We start from the raw sequence: 10590 nt of genomic DNA on the forward strand, positions 1-10590 counted from the left end.
TTTTATATTAGCTGAAGTCATACCAGATGTTGATATGGTTTATAAGAATAAAAATGATTTGCAGATTTCAAGCCATCCAATTTTTATAATAGAAGTCCTGATAAAAATTATCAGAGGTTTCACTGTGTCACTCTTATGAATATCAGAAGTTCTAACACTTCAATTCTTTTCAATCGTTCGTGTCTCTATTCTAAGTCTTATGGTTTTGCGTCAACTGCAGTTAAAAAAGTGATCATTGTTGAACTTGGAGATGTTCATGGGCATGATGATTCTTTTTCTTTTTTGCCTAAGTATCATTTTTATTAACAACAGGCTAAAAAAACTAGCAAAACAGAACAGTGTCACAAACTCGCTTAGTACAACCACCAAAATTATAAATGGGTTGAACTCAATCGTGTCTAAATCTTATTGGAGTTGTAATTTTATTATATTTTAGTTTGTGTCAATTGTAATTAAAAAGTGATCATTGTTGACTTATTCTTGGAGATGTTCATAGACTTCATGTTTTTTATTTATTTATTCCCAAAGTATCATTTTCTTACCAACTGGCAAAAACTAGCAAAACGGAGATGCTGTTATGCATCTTAATTACAAGGATCAACCTTTTAGGAGTAATTTCCAGAAAGATTTAAATGAAGATTGGGCATACAAATTTAAAATTCCTTGAATGTAAGTCCTAAATAAAAAAAATAAGAAAAAACCTACTCTGCCTTGGGACATTCATGATTTTGGTTAGACTAGAACTTAAAGTTACTGTTTAGAGTATCAAAGTTCAAATTTTAACATGACAGGCTGATATTTGGCAAGGGCCGGTCATGGTGATGGTGCCAATAACTCAATTTGCCGATGGTTGTGACCACAATTCAAGATCGTAACTTCTGACCACAATTCAAGATGAAAAAAAAAAAAAAAAAAAAAGAAAAAAGAAAAAAGAAGAAGATGGACTTCTGTCCATGTTCTAGTTATTAGAGACAAATTAGCGTGTATATCTTTAATATATGTCATGGAAGTTTGGCTGAATCACATAAACAGGATTCTCTCAAAAGAAACAATATGGAGGGATAAAGCCAAACACTGAGTTTTGAATAGAGTTGATGAAAACATAATTATGTTGATTAACGTGCCAATGGCCTAGCAATACCAGGCTCCTATTTCACAGCGAGCTCGGAGACTTAAGCCTCAATAGAGATATGTGCGTGTAAGTACCAATTAAAAAAAATAAAACATAATTTTTATTTATCAACACGTATATGAAATGTCGGACACGGAGTGTCAGTGTCCGACATGGGTATGGCTCCTTCGTAGAAGTATCCGTGCTTCTTAGCGTATAACATAGTATTTTATTTATACTTGTCACTTATGATATGAAATATATATATATATATTATTATGCCAGCAGAATATAATACATTAGGTCCATCCAAGGCCCGCAGTTTAGGGAACTTAGGCCGGAGCCCATTAGGTTTTGACTTTTCAGCAGGCCAAGGGGTCATGCCTGAAGCCCAAATTTGCATCAGGCCCAAAAGATGCTTCTTTTACTTCACATGAATCATATGGTGGATTCATGTTGAAAAAACCAAATGCAACGTATAAGGTGGGCTATCAAATAGGCTTTACACACACACACATGTATATGTATATTCTCTCTTTTCCCTATTTTTTAGTGGTGCAGATGGATCGGATTGGTTCTATTTAGACCTAAAATCAAAACCAATCATGTCCAACGCTTTCATAAAAACCAAAACCAATTCTAACATGAGAGTCTAAATCTGAATCAACCCAATTAGAAAACCATCACAGTGATTTTAGAATTGTGTTTTTATAAATAACGTCAGCCCAATCTGTGAAACATCGGATTGATTTTACGAATTAGGCTTTTATAAATAACGAAATTTAGCCCAAGATATAAGATTGAAATGAAATAATTGAGGCAATATAGTGACAATATAATGACTGCAAGTTGTTACTACACAATGAAGAATTAAAGATCATGTGGTTTATACTCACCAAATTATTTCGGTGGCCTCCCATACCTGGAGAAACAGAAAATAAGTTCAAAAACAAGTTACTGAACTTTTATTCATGAATTATATAAAGGGCGAATTGTAAAAAAACCCCTCTTGACTCTCACCAGTTAGCAAAAAACTCCTCTTATGAATTATTTTAGCAAAAAAAACTCCCCCTCAACTATCATAGGAGGAGTATTTTAACTGTTGGGCGGGGTTATGATTTGAACAAAAATACCCCTTGAGCAGTCAATTGTTCACCACCACCATCAACGAGAGTCTGAAAGGAGATCTTCTCATTAACTTCACAAATGGAAATGCTGGATAATAGATATAAAAGGAGATCTTATGACCCAGGAAATGAAAATACATGTATAAAATGGGCGTATTGTTCTAGCTAAATACGGAAGTGCACTGAGCTCTTACAACAAAGAAATGATAACTTTACGGAGCGAAATCAGCAAGATGATTAAGAAATTGGTTAGAAATGTTCAGAAGATTATGCATTTAGGCACCCTATAAAGTCATGACAAGCAGCAATATGACCAGATCTATCAAATCTAACTGTTGCTCCCATAAAATTCAAAACAGAAGTTCAGTATTTGAGTAAAAGTCTTGCATATTTCATCAGTTACAATTTTTTTTTTTTTTTTTTTAATATCAAAAACAGAGTTTGGAACCAAAACATCAAGCAATTGATGAAAGTCGCTTGGGTTTCTTTATTTCAGTTGGCTTTCTTCATTGAAATTCGTGGCCGGACCAGATTTTATTAAGCCAATAATATCACCATCACAATTGAAATTTGTACTTCAGACGGTGTCTACGGCGAAGGCAGCACCGACACCATCAAACCCTTCGCTCCAAGCTCGAGAAGGATCCGAAAATTACAGGGATGGGTCTCGTGTCTGTCTTCGGCAACGACCTCGACGCTGCGACCAGATCAGACAGTTCAAGGCGGCGGCTTTTTTTGGTGGTTATGGCAGCAACGGTGGGTAAGGGATTTAGGGGCAGATCAGTGGTTGTGGTGGTGAATCGGTGGTGTGGTGGTGGTGGGTTTGTTAGGGTTAGATCTGCCATGGTTGTTTTGGCGGTGGTGGATCATTAGCTCCGACCCATCAACTATCTCTCTCTATATACAATTGTGTGTACCTGTATGAATTGTTTTGATGAACAAATGTGCAACTTGTTTGAGTGATGCTACACAATTAATAGTACATCAACTTTATTGGCGATGAAGGGTCGTTTCCGGTGACTGAAGGATGGTTGGAGAAGACTGACATGGTAAAGACGCGTGTTGACGGTGGTCGTGACTGTTTAAGGGGTATTTTTGTCCAAAACATCCCTCTTAAATGGCTAGTAGTTAAAATACCATCCTTATGACAGTTGAAATGAATTTTTTGCTAAAATAATTCATAAGAGATGTTTTTTTATTAACTGATGAAAGACGTAATATAATTTATGTATATTATAGGAATATATATTATAAGGGGATAGGGATTAGCCTATTAGTATTATCTATATATGTTTCGGGTTAAATAGTATTATATATATTCATATATATTATATTAGTAATAAATAAGATCAGATTCATAAATGGAATTAGTTTTTTTATACAACAATTCATGAATCAAACCGATTCCTATGCATCACTTATTTAAGAAATTGCGACCGGACTGATAGTGCGAATAGCATGGATCAAATTCATAAATCAAATGAACACACTGCTTTCTCTTTCGATGTTCTCTAGCAATCTTATATAGTTTACATTTTTTGAGGGGACTTTTGACTAACTCAATTGTCTTCTTCAAACGCTTTTCAAGAAAACAACTCACAGGTTGGGTTGTATCTTGAAAATGTATAGCTTTTTCGTGCATGGGAACCGGGGAGGCTCATACAAATTTTTGTCACTCTTATTGTTTCTTTCTTTTTTTTAAAAAAAAAAAAAAAAACTAGCTACTACCTATCGTTTACAAAAACTACATATAACACCCTCAATTATTAAAAAAACTCTCTAAACTAACATAAACTATCACATTGCCTCATTTCCGTTACAGAACCGTTAAGTGACTGCGAAATGACAAGAATGCCCTTGATATTATATTAATAATATATTAAAATGAAATTGTGAATTTAAAATGACAATTATGCCCCCTTATAAAACAATGTAGTATTGGGCAGCCTTCTTCATCATCTTTGGAGGTCTTCCACGTGGTCTACTTGACTCTCCTTCCCTCTCTCTCTGGTATGTATGGAAATCGTATGCCCCTTTCTCTTTCTAAGTTTTACATATAATAATTCTTGTATATGGCGACAACCTAATTCTTTCCACTCCGAAAGCGATCTCCAATTATTCACTCCCCTTTTTAAACCCCAACCCATTATTCCATATTCAAAACCTGCATGCAGGCAATTGGGCCTTTTGCTTGCCCATCTTCATCCCTCACTCTCCCCCAATCCTTCGGCTCCATTAGGGTTTCCTTCCAAGCGCGTGAAGCGGTGCCAAAGAGGTGTGGTGTTCCGGAGAAGACGAGCGACAGCCATGAGGCAGTGGCAATGAGTAATGCCACCACCGCCACGAAGATGGTGTCGGTATGGCTCTGCCTCCACCGGCGGCTTCGCAATCGGCTGATATAGTTGTCATCGTCATGTTGATGATGGTGGGGAGAAGTCGTCAACTTTACTGACTTCGTCGCTGCCAACGTTCATCTAGGCTGGCGACCGGCGCAAAGAGGGGTGATGTAGAGTGGACGACGGTGGTAAATAGGAAAATCTAATATACAGCCAGAGTATAAAGTTGGGAAAGGAGAATAAAAATAAAGTTCAATTTTTAGGGTTTTGGATATGTTTTAGGGGTTAAAGTAGTGAGAGAAGATCAAAACGAAACAATATATATGATAATGATAAGACTATCTTAACATAAATGAGCTTTCTATAAGTTGTATCTTTGTGTTTGGGTGTGAGAGAGAAAGATAGATATAGAGAGAAAGAAGACAATAGAGAAGGGAAATTTTGTTATTTCGAGAGAATAAGGGTATTTTGGTCATTGTAATGCAATATATGGTGCACGTGATAAGATCCCATTAATTTTAGACGGTCAACTAACGGGGAGGGTGTGATATGATATATTTTTAAAAACATGATGAGGTAATATAATAGTTTATGTACTTGAGGGGATTAGTAGATAATTTTTGTAAACAACTGGGAGGTTTTATGTTTTTAGTCCTTTTAATAATTCTATGATATTTATATTTCTATTATTCTATATTTGAATTTAACTTCTGTACCTTGTATATGATACCTGATTGCAATCTACACACATAGATATAAATTTACAACTGACCATGTATATTATTATTCATATGTGTGATGGTACAGATTTCCCAGGTCATATAATCCCATTACCTTTATAAATCCATGAATTTACTCGTCTCCTGTAATAGTCATTTCACAAGTGCAATTTACACTGACTTTCCAATGCCTAATTTATTTATATAACTCCAATTTAAACCCAGACTTATCAAAATAATTAAAATTGAGCATTCAACTATCCAAAATAAAATAAAATCAAATAAATTAAGTAATTAAATCTCCTGCTTTTACATGTCTCAATAAAATAAGTAATTAAATTTCGTCACCTTCACAAGCCACATGACACAACCACTCAGGTTTAGGGCTCCCATAGGTTCCAAACCCTAGCTTACTTTTCCAGCACAACTCCGTAGACCAAATCGATTTCAACACAATCAACACACCAATCATTGAATGTTAGCATTTCATCAAAGATAACGTAGGCACATCTCAAGAAGGAGACTACATTTCAATAGTATAAATACCCACACCAATTCATAGAGTTGATGAACACATTATGTAAAACAAAGCAACATTTTGCATAGATTAAAGTGTACTTAATGGATAATAGTAAGAGGAATACTAGAAGAAGTTGCATCCTAACGGCCATACATGGTTGTAATAGTTACATTGTTTGCAGAACATCCCCTTTGGCGCTGTTGAGAAGATCGTATATTTAAGAGACTGCACATTTTAGTAAATGTAGGTTGCTTTGGAGTTGGAAGATTTACAATTTCACTACTAAGCATCGAAAGAACGGTCGACATAGTTGGCCTATCAGTAGCAAAATCTGGAACACACAATAGTCCTATATGTATGTATCTCAAGATCTCAACTTGGAAGCATGGATTGGAAATTATTGGATCTATTAGCATTACGATCTTATCTTCATTCCATAACTTCCATGCTTGGACACGATGACACAACCACCAAAAGTTGAAATTAGATAGATTAAAATGAACTATACGGAGTAACTGAGGCAATAGTTCGAGTGAACTTATAAATCCTAGAAGGGTTAAAGAGTGCTCATCGTGGTAAAAGCTAGTATTCTTTCGCCCGCTTACAATCTCTAACAACAATACTCCAAAGCTAAAGACATCAGATTTTTCCGAGAATCTTCCTTGCATTGCATATTCGGGTGCCATATAGCCACGACATTGCGTCATTACAACCCGAATAGTAAAATTATTTGAGTGGAAGTATCCCATGAGAAAGACAAATTATCACACGAATAATTAATCATTTTGGACAAATTAAAGCAAAAGCTACTTACTAGGTTCCAACAACCCTTCTAGTGTTGGCTTGTTCTTCGTTGCCTCCAAAAATCTTTGCCAAGCCGAAATCTAAAATTTTTGGATTTAAATTTTCATCCAACAGAACGTTACTTGTCTTCAGATCTCTATATATAATCCTTAATATAGAATCCCTATGAAGGTAAAGAAAGCCTCGGCCTATCCCTTCAATAATGATGGCACATTTTCTCCAATTCAGGAGTCTTCGCTTGATTGGATCTGTAAGAATATTGAAGAAAAGAAGAAACAAGTAGTTGTTTGGAAAATTAAAATTGATGTTGAGATAGGATTTATAGTTTTAGACTTATAGTAGATCAATATGTTCACAAACACTACAAAAGAAAAGGCTTTCTGTCTTCTCAAGACAATGAAGTTCCTGCTAATTGAAATAACAAAAAAAGCTTTTTCATGAACTAACCAAAGAGAAATACATCCAAGCTTTTATTTGGCATGTATTCATAGATCAACATTTTTTCTTCTCCTTCCACACAACAGCCAAGAAGTCTAACAAGATTGCGATGCTGGAGTTGGGAAATTACCACAACCTCATTCATAAACTCCTCCAGTCCTTGTCCAGAGGATCTCAAATGCCGTTTGACAGCTATATCGTGTCCGCTAGGTAGTTTTTCCTAAAATTAAAGATGAAAGTGATTTATTTTTTAATTTTTTAATTTTTTTATTTACAGCGTAGAGCTCCGATGAACAAACATTACCTTGTATACTGGACCAAAACCACCCTACCCAAGCTTATTGGCCACATCAAAATTGTTTGTTGCAATTGCCAGTTTCTCAAAACTGAAAAAAGGTAGTTCTTCAAGTTCAATTTGGTCGAGATTATCTCCAAGCATTCTTTCATTTGAACAATCTAGATTCACTACCCCTCTTTTAAATAATAACTTCGCCTTCTTTTTCTTCCTTCTTGATTCAAAATTTAGTAATGGGTAATCTATATAATAACAGCAATATGTGCAAATCTCTTGAGCTAATTTTAATGGGCATATACCTCGTGGTCTAGCCATCCACATCCAAGAAAGATAGATACAGACTGCAATGGTTAATGAGCCTATGAGCACTGCAATTGTGCTATCTGGTTTGTTATTGTCTTTTTTTCTGTAAAACATAACAAACTTTGAGAGAGTACTCGAGTTCATATAGATTAAAGAATTAGGAGTTTAGACACTTTCCGTGGCACTCTGTTTCTGTTGGCAAATGGGAAAAGGTATTAAAACAGACTTACGCATTTCTGAACTACAATACAAATATCGGGTGGCTAATATGTTTAGAATATGCAATGGTTCAAATTCAAGTGATATTTGCTTATACTGAATCATCAAGTAAAACAAACAGAATAAGAAAAAGAGGATTAGAAGCATATATTATTGTTATTTTATATTTGTAAGGATGATGAAAAACACTTACCGAGTACCGAATATGCAACACGGATGTAAAGATCTGCTCCACCGTAGGAGAATTCCTGTATGTCAATTAAGTCTCCACTCCACTGTATACAACCAATGCCAATATAAAATGAATAAGCAATGCAAGAACAATTATTCAAGCACTGACTTCTGCACTTGTCTCCTGCACCAAATAGCATCAACTCAGTGAAGGCCGGCACTTTCACCATCATTAGCTTTATAAACCCATCTTCTTTGCCATTTTCACCACCACTGTTGTTTCTCTCACACTGCAATTGTCTCTGTATCCTCATTACACATCCACTGGTCCAATTTCCTCTACTCCATTCCTCGATATGCTTTGGAACAAACCCTTGTAAACAGGTGCAAATTGGTGAACCGTGCTCATTGCAGCTCCCAAATGGACCTCACTTGCCATAAACTTCACATTCGATATCTGGAGTCGACCACACATTTTCCCAACTCTTGTTCTTCTTCTTTAGATTTCCATCAGAACTCAAGGCAATATATAACAGAGGAGACTCTTTTAAATAGGTAGAACTTATGTACATGTTCCCTTCTTTATCCGCTGCAACATCATATCTGCTATAGTACACCGAATTCATTTCAGGTACGCCGATAAAAATCTGCCCATTCCATGGACCGCTCCGCCAGTATGGACGACTGCCATTCCATACATACATTTCCGGAATATTCAGAGGATTGATGCCCATAGTGAACCTTCCATTGGATGGATCTGAAGGACTTGTCCATGAGGTCACCCCGTGCAAGAAAAAATCGGAAGGGTGTTCAAAACTCTCCCACATTATGTTTCCATTAGAGTCATCTCGCAATACAAGGTTCCCGGAATCAGAAAGCTGGGCACTTGAACTCACAGAAGAATGTGCAACACCTGATGACCAAACAATCTGTTTCTGTCCATCCAAGACCACAAGATTGCCATCCTTGGATATTGTCACAGTCCCGGAAGAATGATTAAGAGGTTTATCCCGATTCGCTACCCATACCACAGCCGGCACAGAGATCTCATTGTACCAGATACCAACGTACCTTTTAGAAGAATTAACCGGACTAAAAAATCCCAATTTGAAGGTGTCACCATCGGAGATTATAGTTTCAGTGTCACTGATGGGTAGAGTAGATGTAATTGTGTCGATGGCAGTACAACAAGAACAGTAAAATATGAGAAGAAGGATTAGAAAAAGAGTCGTTAAGCTAGCTTGTACCATGGCAATCAAGTCCAATAACTCTGTTGAGTGGCTCTTGTTGGTGAATATGGAAGGTGTGATGTCTTCTGATCTGTTGCCAAAGGACTTCCATGCATCAACAGTAATTCAACTCTCCATAAAAATCAATATTCTTTCCTCATACTTCTCCACATCAGAAATACATATTGCATGGAAGGATTAAAATCTACGGCCAGTCATAAGCTTTGAATGGAAATCCCGGTAAGCGGAAGCAGTATCCTATGATTCTATATAAGACAAATTGTGAATTTAAAACTGTTTTTTGTTCTTTCATCATTGGTTTGGTTGCGTATTTCTGATAATTTTATCAAATTCATGTCGTCTGCAATATAAATCAAAGATCATGCGCAGTTTAAGCATTATTAATTTATAAACCATATTAGAAACAAAGATGAGGTCTAATCACGAATCAATTCTTCTACTCTTTTAACAATTTTTTGACTAATAGTAATAAGAGGCTTAATTAGCATGGTGAAAGCACATACTAATTAGTTACTTAAATTTGACCTAGAGAGAGAGAGTTATGCAATTATTTCCCTCTTTTTTGACTTTCTTTCACTTTTTACTAATAATTTTTATTTAATCAAACGGACCACTTAGTCTTTAAATTGCAAAGTTTTCTAGATCTTACTCTGTTATATTGTTAACTAAACTATACTTCAACTAGAAATGGTTCAAAAAAAGAAATGGATTGGTTGGACGGTTGAAACAGTCTTCACAACCTTATTATTTTTTTAAGAAAATAAAAATGAAAGATTAAAGGTTTTAAAATCTTTGCTCCCATGTTGTATAGTACATTTCAATCGTCTCTATTTGACCATACATTGTCTGAACAAATATAAAAACTTTTGCTCTCCCTTTCAGTGCTCTTTATATAGACCTTAGTATATGATACAAATTGTTAAATAATGAGTGTATAAAGGTCAAATTAACGATGGAGCTAAGTGGAGCTTAGGGGGGAAGTGCCCCTTAAATGTCTTATAAGTTCATTTTGTTCCTTTCAAATATTTTTATTTTGTAAACGATCCGGATTTTTTCCCATACACATATTATCTTGAGATTGGACTAAGTCATAGTAAAATCTATTTCTTGAAGCCCTTGGTTTGAATTTTTTTTTCTTCTTCAAAGTTCAAGCAAACGCAAGTGCACACTGATGATATTGCCTCATCCTCCCCTATGTATTTTTTTCCCATATAGTATCTTGAGATTGGACTAAGTCATAGTCAAATCTATTTCTTGAAGCCCTTGGTGGCCCTTGGTTTGAAATTTTTTTATTCTT

At 35.6% G+C, this 10590-nt stretch overlaps 1 pseudogene; it reads right to left on the reverse strand.

The window, feature by feature from the left end:
• Positions 1-5953: 5953 nt before the first annotated feature.
• LOC132273230 (G-type lectin S-receptor-like serine/threonine-protein kinase At1g11330) lies at positions 5954-9293 on the reverse strand (annotated as a pseudogene).
• Between the last annotated feature and the right edge of the window lie 1297 nt (positions 9294-10590).

This window comes from Cornus florida, unplaced genomic scaffold (assembly GCF_030987335.1).
Source record: "Cornus florida cultivar Cherokee Brave unplaced genomic scaffold, ASM3098733v1 CherokeeBrave_3.0.0_Hap2_Chr01, whole genome shotgun sequence".
NCBI lineage: Eukaryota > Viridiplantae > Streptophyta > Magnoliopsida > Cornales > Cornaceae > Cornus > Cornus florida.